Source organism: Symphalangus syndactylus, chromosome 11, assembly GCF_028878055.3.
Source record: "Symphalangus syndactylus isolate Jambi chromosome 11, NHGRI_mSymSyn1-v2.1_pri, whole genome shotgun sequence".
Classification (NCBI taxonomy): Eukaryota; Metazoa; Chordata; class Mammalia; order Primates; family Hylobatidae; genus Symphalangus; species Symphalangus syndactylus.
This window is the reverse complement of record NC_072433.2, coordinates 56,719,560-56,735,100: the sequence shown is the minus strand read 5'-3', so window position 1 is coordinate 56,735,100 and position 15,541 is coordinate 56,719,560. Positions and strand designations below refer to the sequence as shown.

The 15,541-nt window shown below is 43.5% G+C and overlaps 1 long non-coding RNA gene across 4 annotated transcripts; it reads right to left on the bottom strand.

Annotated features, from left to right (window-relative positions):
- Positions 1–5,335: 5,335 nt before the first annotated feature.
- Positions 5,336–12,821, bottom strand: LOC129457558 (uncharacterized). 4 transcript variants are annotated; one of them, XR_008649301.1, is made up of 5 exons: positions 12,621–12,821; positions 12,022–12,119; positions 11,438–11,545; positions 9,888–9,973; positions 5,336–5,533 (listed from the first exon to the last, which is right to left on the bottom strand). It is a non-coding gene; the product is annotated as an uncharacterized lncRNA (long non-coding RNA). The 4 variants fall into 4 exon arrangements; XR_008649300.1 differs by lacking the exon at positions 11,438–11,545 and adding an exon at positions 10,778–10,935; XR_008649299.1 differs by lacking the exon at positions 11,438–11,545 and adding an exon at positions 10,778–10,845.
- Between the last annotated feature and the right edge of the window lie 2,720 nt (positions 12,822–15,541).

Below are 15,541 nucleotides of genomic sequence, written 5' to 3'. Positions count from 1 at the left end.
ATATTTTTTTTTTTTAGATGAAGTCTCACTTTGTCACCCAGGCTGGAGTGCGGTGTGCAATCTTGGCTCACTGCAACCTCCACCTCCCAGGTTCAAGTGATTCTCCTGCCTCAGCCTCCTGAGTAGCTGGTATTACAGGCACACGCCACCACGCCCAGGTAATTTCTGTATTTTTAGTAGAGATGGGGTTTCGTCATGTTGGCCAGGCTGGTCTCAAACTCCTGACCTCAGGTGATCCACCTGCCTCAGCCTCCTGAAGTGCTGGGATTACAGGCGTGAGCCACTGCAGCCGGCCCAACATTACCATTAAAATAGAGATTATAGGACTTGACAAAACAGACTCTTTGGCAATAAGATAGCAAATTCCAAACTGACTCTAATATAGCATCACATAATAGGTAGCAGATCCTGAAGAAAATCAAACTATTTTGCCCCAAAATCTATTTGTTTGACATATTTTGAAATGGCCCTGCAAAGCTATTTTGTGGAGAAAATTTACATCTGTAGAGAATCTCCCTTAATACAGCAGGACTTTCCCGGATCTAGGAGAGATTAACTGCAGGACTTTCCCGGGTCTAGGAGAGATTAACCAAGAGTCTTACACTGTTTAAGATCTGAAACCATTACCTGGAGGCTCCATCTACATAGCAAGAACCTCAGTCTCCACAACTCCTCTTATCTTAACTCAGGCATTTCTTTCTACTGACTTCAAGTCTTTAGACACAATTTAACTCTTTCAACCAGTTGCCAGGCAGAAAATCTTTGAATCCACTTATGATCTGTAAGCCTTCACCTCAAAATATCCCATCTCTTTAGGCTGAACCAATGTACACCTTCCATGTATTGACTTATGCTTTTACCTACAATTCCTGTCTCACTGATATTTATAAAACCAAACTGGAACCCAACCACCTAGGTACACTTTTTCAGGACCTTTCGAGACTGTTCCCAGAGCCATGGTTACTCACACAGGTTCAGAATAAGCCTCTTTAAATATTTCACAGTGAATGAAATTGCAGTTAAGACCCAAGGGCACTGCTGGATTCCTCCTTGCCCCTTCATAGATGGATTTACAGAAGACTATTGGTCCCAGGTCATCTTCCTGCTGAGGCCTCATGCCACTTTACGGACAATGCAGGTCATGGTCTGCCTGATTTATGGATTCAGCAGTCACCTGGATTCTGCTTCTGCTACATTCCTCCTACCAGATTAGAGCTCCTGGAACCAAAGATTGCCAGGAGATGCCAGAGGTGTTTGTTGCACCCTTTGTGAGATATCAAAGTGCACGTGGTACAAAGAGCACTGTCATTGAAGTCAGACAGATCTAGGACCACAGGTGTGGTCATTTAGTTTCCTCATTTGTGAAATGGAGGGAATGATGCCTACGTTATAGGAAAATGTAAAGAATGAGAGGCGAGTGCCTAGGACAGTGCCTGGCACGCAGAAGGCCCTGAATAAATACATGTTGCATGAAAGGAAGGAAAAAAAAAAGGAAGGGGGGTGGGAGAAAACTAGCATGGTGATCAGCATATTTACTCAATATTTATTTACTCCATCCTTCCCCCTGCATCTCCCATTTTGCACATAGACAACTCAGCCACTTTCTGTAATTTTCCCAAGTTTTTTCCACTGTCCAGTCCTGACTCTACCCCTCCTTATCAGCCCCTGTCATGGATTACCCTGGAGTCACACACCCTGGCCCAGCCACCTGAGACACAGCTGCTTTGCTGCTGAGGAGAAAGTGAAGCACCCAGCCAGCTAGTTCTGAGCCATGAGAATCCCAGAGATGGCCTTACAGATGCAGTTTAACCTTCATCTCCATAGGCCCTCTTGTCCACCCTGGGAACCTGGGGAAAATCAGCAGCAAGTGCTCCCCAACACATCCCTTGAGCAGTGCCCACCTGTGATATCTGGCAGGAGGAGCCGTTGCTTCTGCCTACAGGATGCCCATTTTGTGCCAGGTTGCAAACTGGTGCAAGCTCAGTCCTGCTTACAGGTGTGTTTTGCTTGGCCTAAGAGGTGTTTAAATATTTGAGTAACTCACCAACATTTACATATCAGAAAATCTCACCTTGAGATCTGTTTTAACAATCTAAAGATTGGATTTAAACTCCCACATAGCCAGGTAGCTGCAGCCCCCTTTGGCCAGCCTGGGCTCCCGTTTGTCACAGTTTCCACCAGACTGGCCTCTTTGGGCATTAGTGTTTCTTGATGTAATAATAATAAATTCCAAATATCTATATTATCTGTACATATTAGAAAGGGAGAAATAAAATTGTTCCTATTTGTATATGACATGAGTATATATGTAGAACATTCCAGGGAACCTAAACACATACAAATAAAACTGCTAGAACTAACATGTGAGGTCAGCAAAGTTGTAGGATACAAGATTAACACACAAAGATCAATCGTATCTCTACATATTACAATGTACAAGTATAAACTAAAATTTAAAACATAATACCATTTACAATTGTTCATAAAAATGAAATGCTTAGGAATAAATCTAGCAAAATATTACAGGGCTTGTGTGGTAAAAGCCTCAAAGTGTGGATGAAAGAAATCAAAGAGGATCTAAATAAATGGAGAGACATACCATGTTCGTGGATTGGAAGATTCAACATAGTAAAGATGTCAGTTCTCCTCAAATGGGTATACAGGCTTAATACAGTCCCTATCAAAATTTCTGAAAGACATTTGTAGATATGGACAAACTACTCTAAAATTTATATGAAAAGGCAAACAAACTAGAAAACTTAAAATAATTTTGAAAAAAGAAGACTAAAGTGAGAAAATCATACTACTCACTTTTCAGATTTATTCTAGAGCTACAGTATTCAAGATAGCGTGATATAGGCAGAAAGACAGACACACAGATCAATGGAATAGAACAGAAAACCCAGAAATATCCCCTTACAAGTATGGGCAGCTAATTTTTGATAAAGGTGTAAATGTAATTCAATGGAGGAAGGATAGTCCTTTCAACAAACAATGCCGAAACATTTGGACATCCATAGGGAAAAAATAACAATAAAATTCTATGAAAGAAGGGATTTTACTCTGTTCTGTTCACAACTCTACTCTGGGCACCTAGAAGAGTAATTGGCCCTTAATAAGTGCTTGATAAATAATTATTGAACGTTGAACATTTTAAAAACTACATTTTTTCGCACTGTCTGTGTCTCAGGCACTATTCTAAATGCTTGACTCAGTTAATTTTAACAACCCAATGGGATGGCTCTTATTATTTTCCCCATGAGATAGAAGGGGTGTATTAGTTTGTTTTCACACTGCTGATAAAGACATACCCAAGACTAGGTAATTTATAAAGACAAGAGATTTAATTGGCTCACAGTTCCACATGGCTGGGGAGGCCTCACAACCATGGTGGAAGGCAAGGAGGAGCAAGTCACATCTTACATGGTGGCAAGGAAGAGAGAGCTTGTGCAGGAGAGCTCCTCTTTATAAAACCATCAGATCTCATGAGACTTATTCACTATCATGAGAACAACACAGGAAAGACCCATCCCCATGATTCAATTACCTTCCACTGGATCCCTCCCATGATAGGTGGGAACTGTGGGAGCTACAATTCAAGATGAGATTTGGGTGGGGACACAGCCAAACCATATCAAGGGGATTTTTGAAGCACAGAGAGGTCAAATAATTTGTCCAATATATCAGCATATAAGAGGTAGAGCCAATAGAGATCATTACTTTCAATGGCCAAAACCACAATTACTTTTGCACCACCCTAAATGCCTGATATGACTGAATCCTCCTTTGGGTGGGTGCATGACCCCCTTTCTTCTGATAAAGAAACTCAAGTTCAGAGAGATTGCATGAATTTTGGAGACCCACAGCTAACAGGGACAGAACCAAAGTTCCATCAAGCACCTGTCTGCAGCTGGGTGTGGTGGCTCATGCCTCTAATCCCAGTACTTTGGGAAGCTGAAGCAAGATCACTTGAGGCCATGAGTTTGAGACCAGCCTGGGCAATGCAGCCAGGCCCCATCTTTTAAAAAAATTTAGAAATTAGCCAGGCATGGTGGTGCACACCTGTAGTTCCAGCTACTTGGGAGGCTGAGGCAGGAGGATCACTTGAGCCCAGGAGTTTGAGGCTGCAGTGACCTATGATCCTTCACTATATTCAGCCTGGGCAACAAGACAAGAACCTGTCTCAAAAAAATAATCTCTCTACAGCCTGCCCAGTGGCTCATGACTGTAAATCCCAGCACTTTAGGAGGCCAAGGTGGGAGGATCACCTGAGGCCAAGAGTTGGAGACCAGCCTGGACAATATAGCAAGACCCCATCTCAACAACAACAGCAAAAAATTAAAATTAGGCCAGGTGCAGTGGCTCATGCCTGTCATCCCAGCACTTTGGGAGGCCGAGGCAGGTGGATCCCTTCAGACCAGGAGTTGGAGACGAGCCTGGCCAACATGGCAGAACCCCATCTCTACCAAAAATATAAAAATTAGCTGGGCGTCGTGGTACATGACTGTAGTCCCAGCTACTCGGGAGGCTGAGGCACAAGAATTGCCTGAACCCAGGAGGCGGAAGTTGCAGTGAGCCAAGATGGCGCCACTGTACTCCAGCCTGGGCAACAAAGCAAGACTCTGTCTCAAAAAAATACAAAATGAAAAAAATAAAAATAAAATTAGCCAGGCATGGTGACACGCACCAGCTAAACCTGAGGCTGAGGTGGAAGGATGGTTTGAGCCCAGGAGTTCAAGGCTGCAGTAAGCTATGATCTTACCACTGCACTCCAGCCTGGGCAACAAAGCCAGACTCTGTCTCTTAAGAAAAAAAAGAAAAGAAAGAAAAATCTGTCTGACCCCAGGACACCTGCTACTGCTTTCTGAAGCCCTGGGGGCGCGGTCCTCAGGCTAAGGCTCACAGCCACACTCCCCTCTCAGCAAACCCTCTTCTCCCCCTTATTTAGCTAAGAGTCTGCTTGGCATATGTGGCTTAAATACCAGGGATCCCAGAGGGGCGCAGTTCACCGAGCCAGCTCATTTATTCATTAATTTGCTTTCCATATTTCCAAACAGAACGCGACGGTTCCAGGCAAGGCAAATCAATATTGTGCTCCGCGATTCATCTTCATTCGCGCCACATCCCCGCGCTATCCCCGGCGCTTCTCGCCCAGGCTCCTGGTAATGGGTTCCTGGACGCTGACGAATAGGATTCTCGGAGGCAGCCACGCCACGTTAGCAGATTAAATCATTAATATCTGCATCGGTCATTTTTACCAGCCTGCCTTACCCCGAACTCCTCACCACCCCGGTGCTGAGTACACTGTTAGTGATGCAGGCAGACACGGAGAGGATGAAATTGCCACTTCTGGTATTTTATTGGTTGCAAGCTTCAAGATATTGATTTTCCCACTGCTTTCCTAAAATCAGGTATATTGCCCAGAGTTGCAGAAATTATTGAGATGAAGGCTGAATACGGACTTGCTGATTCTATCCACACCACTTGCCAGAGGCTCTTCTTGTTTTCCTCCAAAGGGGAGAAAGGTGGTTTCCTGAAATTTATGTTATAGTTACAATTTAAAATTGGGCACTTACTATTTGTCAACTAAGCATCATACAAGTGATCCTCAGGCCTTACACTAACCCAAAGAGCTGCAAACTATCATTGGCTGTCTCTTTTTATTCATTTTTATTTTGGGGGGGCGGGGTCTGGCTATGTTGCTCAGGCTGATCTCCAACTCCTGGCCTCAAGCAATCCTCCAGCATCAGCCTATCATTTACTCTTTTTCTTTTCTTTCTCTCTCTCTCTCTCTCTCTCTTTCTTTCATTTTTTTTCTTTTAGACAGGGTCTCGCCGTTGTCCAGGCTGGAGTGCAGTGGCACTATCTCAGCTCACAGCAGCCTTGACCTCCCAGGCCCAAGCAATCCTCTCATCTCAGTCTCCAGAGTAGCTGGGACTACAGGCCCACACCACCACTTCCAGCTACTTTTCAGTATTTTTTGTATAGACAGGGTATCACCATTTTGGCCAGGCTGGTCTTGAACTCCTGGGTTCAAACGATCCTCCCGCCTCAGCTTCCCAAAGTTGTGGGATTACAGGTGTGAGCCACTGCGTCCGGCCATCATTCACTCTTTCAATGAGGAAATGTTCTAAGATTTCCCCAAGATAACAGGTAACTTGAACTCAGGTGTGCCTAACTCCAGAGACTGTTCTTGAGGCACTACCTATACTGCCCTGCTACCCCCCATTCATTCTGATTGAGGGAGCAGGTAAAAAGATAAAAGATGTCAAGTGTTAGTAATTGAATGTTTGTGTCCCCCAGAGTTCATATTCTGATGCCCTAACTCCTACCTACCACCCTCCAACCCCATGTACCAGTATTTTATTGGTTGCAGGCTTCCAATATTTTTTTTCCTGCTTTTCTAAAACTAGGTATATTGGCCAGAGTTGCAGAAATTACTGAGGTCAAAATAATTCGTGGGGCTTTGATAGGTAATTAGGTTTAGATGAGGTCATGAGGGTGGGGCCCCATTATGGAATTAGTGTCCTTATAAGAAGAATCCAATGTCTTCTATCTCTCTCTGTCATGTGAGGACACAGTCAGAAGGTGGCCGTCTGCAAGCCAGGAACGGAGCCCTCTTCAGAAAGCAATTATGCTGACACCCTGATATTGGACTTCCTGTCCTTCAAAACTGTAAGAGACAAATGTGATTTATTTAAGACACTTGGTCTATGACATTTTGTCATAGACCATAGCAGCAAGAGCAGATAAAGACATCAGGACTGTCCCCATTGCCTGGAGCAGGGTTGGAAGTCAACACAAAGAAGCAGAGATGAGTGGGACAAGATACTAGAAACCAAGCAGAGTGTGTACTTGTGCACACTTGCACCTCCTTTGCCCATAGACAATGTCACAGACCTGAACTTCCCCACCCTTCCAGGAAGGAAAGAATTGAATGTATTTCTTCTGAAGTTCCGGAAGGTTTAACTTTATCTCTAAAGCAGCAGATAATAAATATTGAAGGCTTTGTGGGCCGTACAGTCTCCATCAAAACTACTCATCTCTGCCATTGTAGCACAAAAGTGACCACAGACAATAGGTAGACAATTGAGCATGGCTGTGTTCCAATAAAATTGGAACAAATTTTTGTTACAAAAACAGGCAGTGGGCTGGATTTGGTCTGTGGGTCATATCCTCTTATCCTGGAGGATGGGACTTTAGGATGAGACTTTATGTTTTAGTGACTTTCTTTTTAATTTTTGTGTGTACATAGCAGTGTTTATATTTGTGTAGTACAAGAGATTTTTTGATACAGACATGCAATATGAAATAAACACATCATGGGGAAAGGGATATCCATCCCCTCAAGCATATATCCTTTGTGATACAAACAATCCAATCACACTCTTTTAGTCATTCTAAAATGTACAATCAAGTTATTATTGGCTATAGTCAACCTGTTGTGTGACCAAATAGTGGATCTTAGTCATTGTTTCTAACCATTTTTTGTACCCATTAACCATCCCCACCCCACCCCCAGGCCCCCACTGTCTTTCCCAGCCTTTGGTAACCGTCCTTCTATTTTCTATGTCCATGAGTCAATTGTTTTGATTTTTAGATCCCACAAATAAGTGAGAACATACAATGTTTTTCTTTCTGTGCCTGGTTTATTTCACTTCATATAATGATCTCCAGTTCTATCCATGTTGCTGCAAATAACTGGATCGCATTCTTTTTTATGGCTGAATAGTACTCCCTTGTGTACATGTACCACATTTTCTTTATCCATTCATCTGTTGATGGACACTTAGGTTGCTTCCAAACCTTAGCTATTGTGAACAGTACTGCAACAAACATAGGAGTGCAGATATCTCTTTGATATACAGATTTCCTTTCTTTTGGGTATACACCCAGCAGCGGGATTGATGGATCATATGGTAGCTCCATTTTTAGTTTTATGAGAACCACCGTTGTCCATAGTGGTTGTCCCAATTTACATTCCCACCAACAGTGTACAAGGGTTCCCTTTTCTCCACATCCTCACCAGCATTTGCTCATTGTAGTTTTGATTTGCATTTCTCTGATGACCAGTGATGTTAAACATCTTTTCATATGCCGTTTTTGTCATTGTAGATCTTCTTTTGAGAAACACCTATTCAAATCTTTTGCCCATTTTTCAAAACTTTTATTTTAAGTTCAGGGGTGCATGTGCAAGTCTGCTATATAGGTAAACTTATGTCACAAGGGTTTGTTGTACAGATTATTTCATCACCCAGGGACTAAAGCCTAGTACCCAATGGTTATTTTTTCTGTTCCTCTCCCTCCGCCCACCCTCCACCCTTAAGCAGGCCCCAGTGTCTGTTGTTCTCTTCTTTGCGTCCATGTGTTCTCATCGTTTAGCTTCCACTTATAAGTGACAACATGTGGCATTTGGTTTTCTGTTTCTGTGTTAGTTTGCTAAGGATAATGGCCTCTGGCTCCATCCAAGTTCCTTCAAAGACATGATTTCATTCTTTTTTATGGCTGCATAGTATTCCATGATGTATATGTACCCCATTTTCTTTATCCAATCTGTCGTTGATGCTTTTGCCCATTTTTGATCGGACTATTAGATTTTTTTCCTATAGAGTTGTTTGAGCTCTTTATATATTCTGGTTATTAATCCCTTGTCACTTGGGTAGTTTGCAAGTATTTTCTCCTAAATTTGAGTAATTTCTGAGCTGGGGATGCTGACCTGTCTTGCACCACTCAGGGGGACAAAATGGAAGAAATGTCAGCACAGGGAGGGGAGTAACAGAGTCCACATTCACAGGGCCGGATGAAATGTAAAACCTCTACCATGGAGTAGAAGCCAAACTGGAGTCAACCAGGGTAACACAGCAAAGATAAGTCTAATAGTAATAAAATAAAAGCAAAAATCCTTGCAGAGTTCTACGAGGCACTCAGTATATTCTTCCTAACCCAATCCCACTCTGAGCTGCTCCTGCTCTTCCCCATGCACACTGGTCTCAGCCACAGAGGCCTTCCTCCTCCTCTTCCTCAAGCACTCAAGCTTGCTCTCACCTCAGAATATTTGTACCTCCTGTTCCCTCTGCCTGGAGCCCATACCCCTGGGCCAGCCTGTTGGAGGATGAGACACCACATGGAGAAGAGACAAACTGACAATCCATCCCAGCTAAAGCCATCCTATACCAGCAAGGATCTGGCCAATCTACCAGCTGACCACGAATGAGTCCAGTAAATATTGGACAAACCTGGCCCAGATCAGCAGAACAACCCAACAAAACTGTTAGAATAAATATTAGTGGTTTAGAATAAATATCACTTCATTTTGGAGTTCTTTCTTACACAGCAATAGCTAACTGATACAAAGGTTGTGCTACCAACTTGCTGTGTAACTAATACAAACATTTACTCTGTCTGCAAATTCCTTATTAGAAAAGCGAGAGAGTCAGAAAAGTTTTAGTCTTTCACTTGCTTTGATGTTTCAACAATATTCTTCATGGGTATACACTCACATTTTTCTTTTTTTATTGATACATAATCCTTTATATATTTATAGTGTACATGTGAGTATTTGTGGCATACATAGAATGTATAATGAACAAGTCAGAGTATTTGGGGTATCTGTCACTTTGAGTATTTATCATTTCTATGTATTGGAAACAATTTAAGTTTCTTCTTCTAGCGGCTTTGAAATATACACTACATTGTTGCAACTATAGTCACCCTACTCTGCTATTCAACATTAGAATTTATATCTTCTAACTGTATGTATGTCCCATTTACCAACCTGTCTTCATGTTCACCTCCCACCTGCACACTCTTCCCAGCCTCTCATACCTATCATTCTATTCACTACCTCCATACACACTTCCTTTTTCAGGAACTCTTTCTTCCCTTACCTTTTATGACACCGCAGTTGTATGGTTCTCCATGTAGTTTTCTAGCTTCTAACTCTCTGTTCCTTCCACAGCTCATTCTTCAGTGTCTGGCCATGAAATAATGAAATTACTCAAGATTTCGATCTCAGCCCTTATCTCTCCTCATTGTAAATCTCCCGAAGTAAGCTCATTCATACCCTTGGATTCATTGGCTAAACCTAGGATGCAAGTTTCCCTCTAAATCAGTCACTAAGCAGAAGTAGGATTATGATGTTTGGCTTAACTAATCATGGTCCATGATTCCTGGGGATCAATGTGCTCAGGAAGCCCAGCCTGAACACAGTGATCCTCCAAAAATGGAATATGACATTAAAGAAAAAAGGAGGAATGACTCTGAGGTGGGCAACCAGGTATGCCTGACTGCCACACTGGAAATGAGGCTCTCATCCTCAACCTCTCCGTCTCCCTATAACCTAATCCCTCACTAAATCCTGTGTATTCTGCTCCCTAACATCTCTCAAATCCATTCTCCTCTTTTGCTCCACCTCTAGCACCTATTCCAAGCCCATTTTATCCTTTCCCTGGATGAAGGCGATGACCACCCACTGGCCCCCTGCCTTAACCTGTGCTCCCTCCCATCATCTCTCCTTTAACCAGCAGCCAAAACCACCAACTGACCAAGTTACCTTCCTGCTAAAATTCTGACTTCTCATTGCTTTTATGATGCAGATCAAGATCCTGCATGGACTGGCTGCTGACAGAAGCCCCTCTATGCCCTCTCTCACTTTCTCCATTGCAGCTACACTGCCCTTGACTCGATTACTAAAATGGGCCATGCTTCCTCCCACCACACAGTCTTTATACATACTGTCTCCACTTCCTAGAATGCTCCCACTTCCACTTTCACCTACCTCTTTTTCATTCCGCCCATCTTAGCTCAAATGTCACCTCCTCAGGGCACCCTCCCTTGATCTCCTGACTGGGTAAAATGTCCCTATTACACACTCTTAGAGCCCTACATAACGTTGCTTCATGAATGTGTATCATTGTCCTCTTAAAGTAATGCAAACTATTCTTTGAGCAAGAAGAACAGAGAACAATCCTTCAACATAGGTTCAGTTACACTTGGAGGTGAAAAACTTCCTCAAGATTCACAGCTAGAAGAGATTTAGTAGAGATCTGAACCCAGGTCAGTCTGACTCCAGAGTCTGAACTCACTCCTATTCCTCAATGACCTTCAAACTGGATCCCATGGACTCCTGGATTTCAGCAGGAGTGAAGGCTCAGGGAATAAGGGAAAACCAAGCTTTGGGCTTGTTGTCCAGCTCTTTGCCCACATGATTCCCCCCAAAAATACATGCGTCCTTATTTTCTCTCCTTATCCACAGCCTTCAACTACACCATACACTTGAACCAATCTTGAACTTGGCTTCCTAAACTGTACTTGATTTCTCTGGTTCCTGATCCTATTTTTTGTCCGTGGCCTCCTGCCTGCTCCTTGAATTTGACTCTTGCTGCCACTTTTCAGCTCTGTTCTTTAACCTCCTTTCAAAACTTCCAGCTAGACTCACCCATTAAATAATAATCAGACTCTTCAGACTGATTTGTTCTTCTGACTCCTTCCTGGTCCAGCACCCAATGGTTGACACACACTCTTGGCTCACTGGGGTACCTTGTGACTTTTAATAACACTAATAACTTTGGCAGCTGATTTAGTCTTTCTCTTCACCCTCAAGTCCTTAGGGACTTTGATTTCCAATGTGAATGAACCCAAGTCCACATCTTCACCTCCCTGGTGCTTGACTTGCCCATCTCCAGTGGAGTTCACTTTCTTACCATTTCAATCAACCCACACCCAGGATCATGCTATGCTGAACTTCTGCTAGAACATAAATCCCAGCCTCCTACTTACCAACAGCAACCTCATATCATTTCAACAAAGCCCTTCAATTGCATTCTTACTCACACTCCCTTCCCCCTCCTCTTGAACCACTCTCCATCATTTATCCCCTCTCTCACTTATATCTTCAACCCATCCCTCTCACGCATCGTCACCATTCAATTCATGATACATTCTTTTCAGGCTAGTAAAAGACTAAATCCCTCCTGCAACAGATGCTCTCAGTGTCCCCATCTATAGCCCCACAGCTCTTACCATTTTCATCACTTTCATCCAACTTCCAGCTGCCATCTCCTGTCTTTACATGAGGACTTTATCTGGCTGCCAGAGCCTGCTTTCCCCATGCACATGGCCTGCTAAAGGTGCCTGGGAAATTAGTGCTTCCCCAATCCCCAAGGAACGGAAGCTCAACCAATGACTAAAATTGGTGGATAAATATATCCCAGCTCCCCAAAGTTAATGGGGAATTAACTTTGAATACACAGTCCATAGTGTCTTCCAGGGTTACCCAATAAAGTTAAGCTCCATATTCCCACATTCATCTTACTTGCTGACATATTCTTTACTGATGTCTCATTTCTTCACCCCCCACCCATACAAGTGTTTCCTGGGATCATTTCCAAAATAAACCACTTGCACTCAATTCTGTTTCAATGCCTGCTTTTGAAGGAATGCAAACACCTCCCGCAATCCAACAACTCCTCTGGGTCCTGCCCAATCTCTTGCTTGCCTTTCTTAGGCCAGCATATACACTATGTTCATCTCTCTCCCATTCACTCTCCAACCCACTACAGTCTCGTTTCTGCCTCCAGCTTTTTCCTAAATATATGGAGGTGTCTTCCCTTTTATTTGACCTCTATGCAGCTTTCAACACGTTGCCATTCTCTTCTCACAGCTCTCTCCCTTGGAAAGGACATCACTTTCCTGATCTTCCTACCTCTCTGCCATCCCTCATCAAGTTCTTTCTCAGCTCTTTGAAACTCCAACCACCCTTTACATATTGAGACTCCTAAATGCTCTACCACCCTTGGCCTTTTTCTCCTCTTACTCTGAGGTTATACACTCTCCTTGGATGACATCATCCAATTATGAGTCATAGTTGACTTTCCAATTGTTTAATCCATGCAGAGTACAATCCCAAGTGTCAGACCTCGACTCCAACTGCCAGTTGAATCTCTCCCGCATGTCCTAAACCCAAACCACTATCTATCTTTCCTTGCCCCTCTCTGGCTTATGTCACAACCACCCACACAGTCATCCAAGCCACTTGCAGTCACCTTAAACTCCTTTCCCTGCTTTACCGAGGATACCCAATTCACCACCCAGTCTTGTTGATTCATCCTTGTAAACATCTCTCCTCTCCAACATGACCTAGGCCCAGGTCACTGTCATCTCTTTCCCAGATTGCTGCCATAGCCTCTTTGCCAGTCTCTCTGCCTCCAGTAACCACAATCCAATAAATTCCTTCTGAAATACAAATATCAGCCCCTCCTTCTCTGCTGCTTACAACCCTTCAATGATCTCACTACCCTCAGGTAAGGTTCAAACCCCTTAACAGCCTTCCAGGACCCTTCCCTATATAGTCCCCTGCTACCTCTCCAGCCTCACCTCTCACCACTTTGCATGTGTTAGCCCAGTGGCTCTCAACCCTAGCTGAACAGTAGCATTACTTGGGGAGCTTTAAAAACACACCAATACCTTGACCCTGCTCCCCAAAATTATGATGTACATAATCAGGGATTAGTTGCAGGTATTTGTATTTTTTCAAAGCCCCCAAGTGATTCTAATTTGCAGCCAGAGCTGTGAGCACTGCCCTAACCCAACTGAACAGGTTAGAGTTCTGCCCAGTTCCCACGTTCTCCCACATCCCTGTGCTCACCCATCCCGGGTCTGGCAATGCCTCCCACTCGACTTGCTTCACATGGAAAACACCTACTTATTCTTTAAAACTCAGCTCCAGGGAATCTTCCCTGACTCCAGCTTCCCAGTCTGAGCTAGGAGCTTTCTTCCAAAATCGCAGTCTCCTGTGCTTAACCCTATCGGAGCATTTATCACATTGAATGTTAACTATCTATACCACCTCAAAAAAGTGGCAATCTTGTGAAGGTGACATTGTGGGGGTGGTATTTCATCATTACAACACCAGGGTCTAGCACAGTGGGTCACCCATTAGATGACTCAATTCCCGTTTGCTGAATGAATGATCGTCACTCTCCTCTAGCCATGAAGGTTGGAACTTTGGTGTCTTTTTGCTTCTCTATCTCCCTCCCCTAGTTTCATGATAGTGCACATAGTAGGTGCTCAACAAATATTTGTTGGCTGAATGAATAAATGTTAGACACAAGAGATGAGCATTCACCTTGTCCTCATTTTTACAGAAAAGCATTGGGGAGCAGAGACAAATGAAGTGGAACTTCCTCCAGTTTTGCTAAAATGGAATTTGCCAAAGACGCCCTGAAAAATTGATTTAATTAGGTCCGTTAATAGGGGAGTCATGGTGGCTAAGATTTAAAGCTGAGGCTAGAAAAGGTATCGATAATTTTACCATTTTAAATCATATAGGAGGCTATTTCTCACTCCCACCCTAATTATAAGAATGCCTCTCAATGAAACCTCAGCTTTGGAGGGAAGTGAAGCCAAAGATGGAGGCAGGATCTGACATTTCACTGAAATGAAACAACAGAGGCATCACAGCAGAAACCCAGCTGTCTCAGCCCAGGTGTGCCCCCCACAGGGAAGGGGATTAGTAGCATTGCGCAGCCAGGTCTCATTACGCTAATGATTGTCAGTACAACCCAGTGTGCCTTTTAATTGCAAGAAACATCCAGGAGAGGGAAAGGTGCTACAGTCTCTAATGACGAAGTGAAATTCCGCATAGGTTTTCAGAGCCACATGGATATCTTGCATTCCATTCTCCGATTAGGCCATTATAGAAATCCAAGTTCTAATTGGTTCTATAATCAGGTCCTGGAATCTTTCCACAATCTTTAGCTCACCACTGTCAGAAATACTCAGCTGCCCCCAAATAATGGAGCCAAATAAAATCTCAGTCCGGGGTTTCAGCTTCCTTCAGATACAAGGGGAATTGATCATCCATTGGGGAATAGTCTCTTCTTTGAGGGCCCAGAAATTGACATTACAGGACAGCATGCATTCTACAAATCCTTACTGAATGTCACTTGATGCTATGTGGTCTAGGCAGGGCTGGGACTAGGATGAGACAGGTTAGGAATTTGCCTGGGGAGAGCAAAATTTCAGAGGGTGCCAAACAACTGTAATTACGATAATCAATATTTTAATACAGTAATATTAAAATAAAAATTAATGCAGAGGCTGGGCACAGTGGCTCATGCCTGTAATCCCAGCACTTTGGGAGGCCGAGGCTGGCAGATCACCAGAGGTCAGGAGTTCGAGACCAGCCTAGCCAACATGGTGAAACACCATCTCTACTAAAAATACAAAAATTAGCTGGGCATGGTGGCACACATCTGTAATTCCAGCTACTTGGGAGGCATGAGAATCACTTGAACCCAGGAGGCAGAGGTTGCAGTGAGCCAAGATCACGCCACTGCACTCCAACCTAGGCAACAGAGCTAGACTCCATCTCAAAAAAAAAATGAAAAATTAAGGCAGAAGTATCCACAATGAACAAAACATCAAAATTTTCACTGAAGGCTGGATCCAAGCTTGCACTTGCAAGATGTCTCACCCACCTCACTCCAGTCCCAGCTGTGGTCCTAGCCACTAGGGATGCAGCAGTGAACTGGGCAAAATC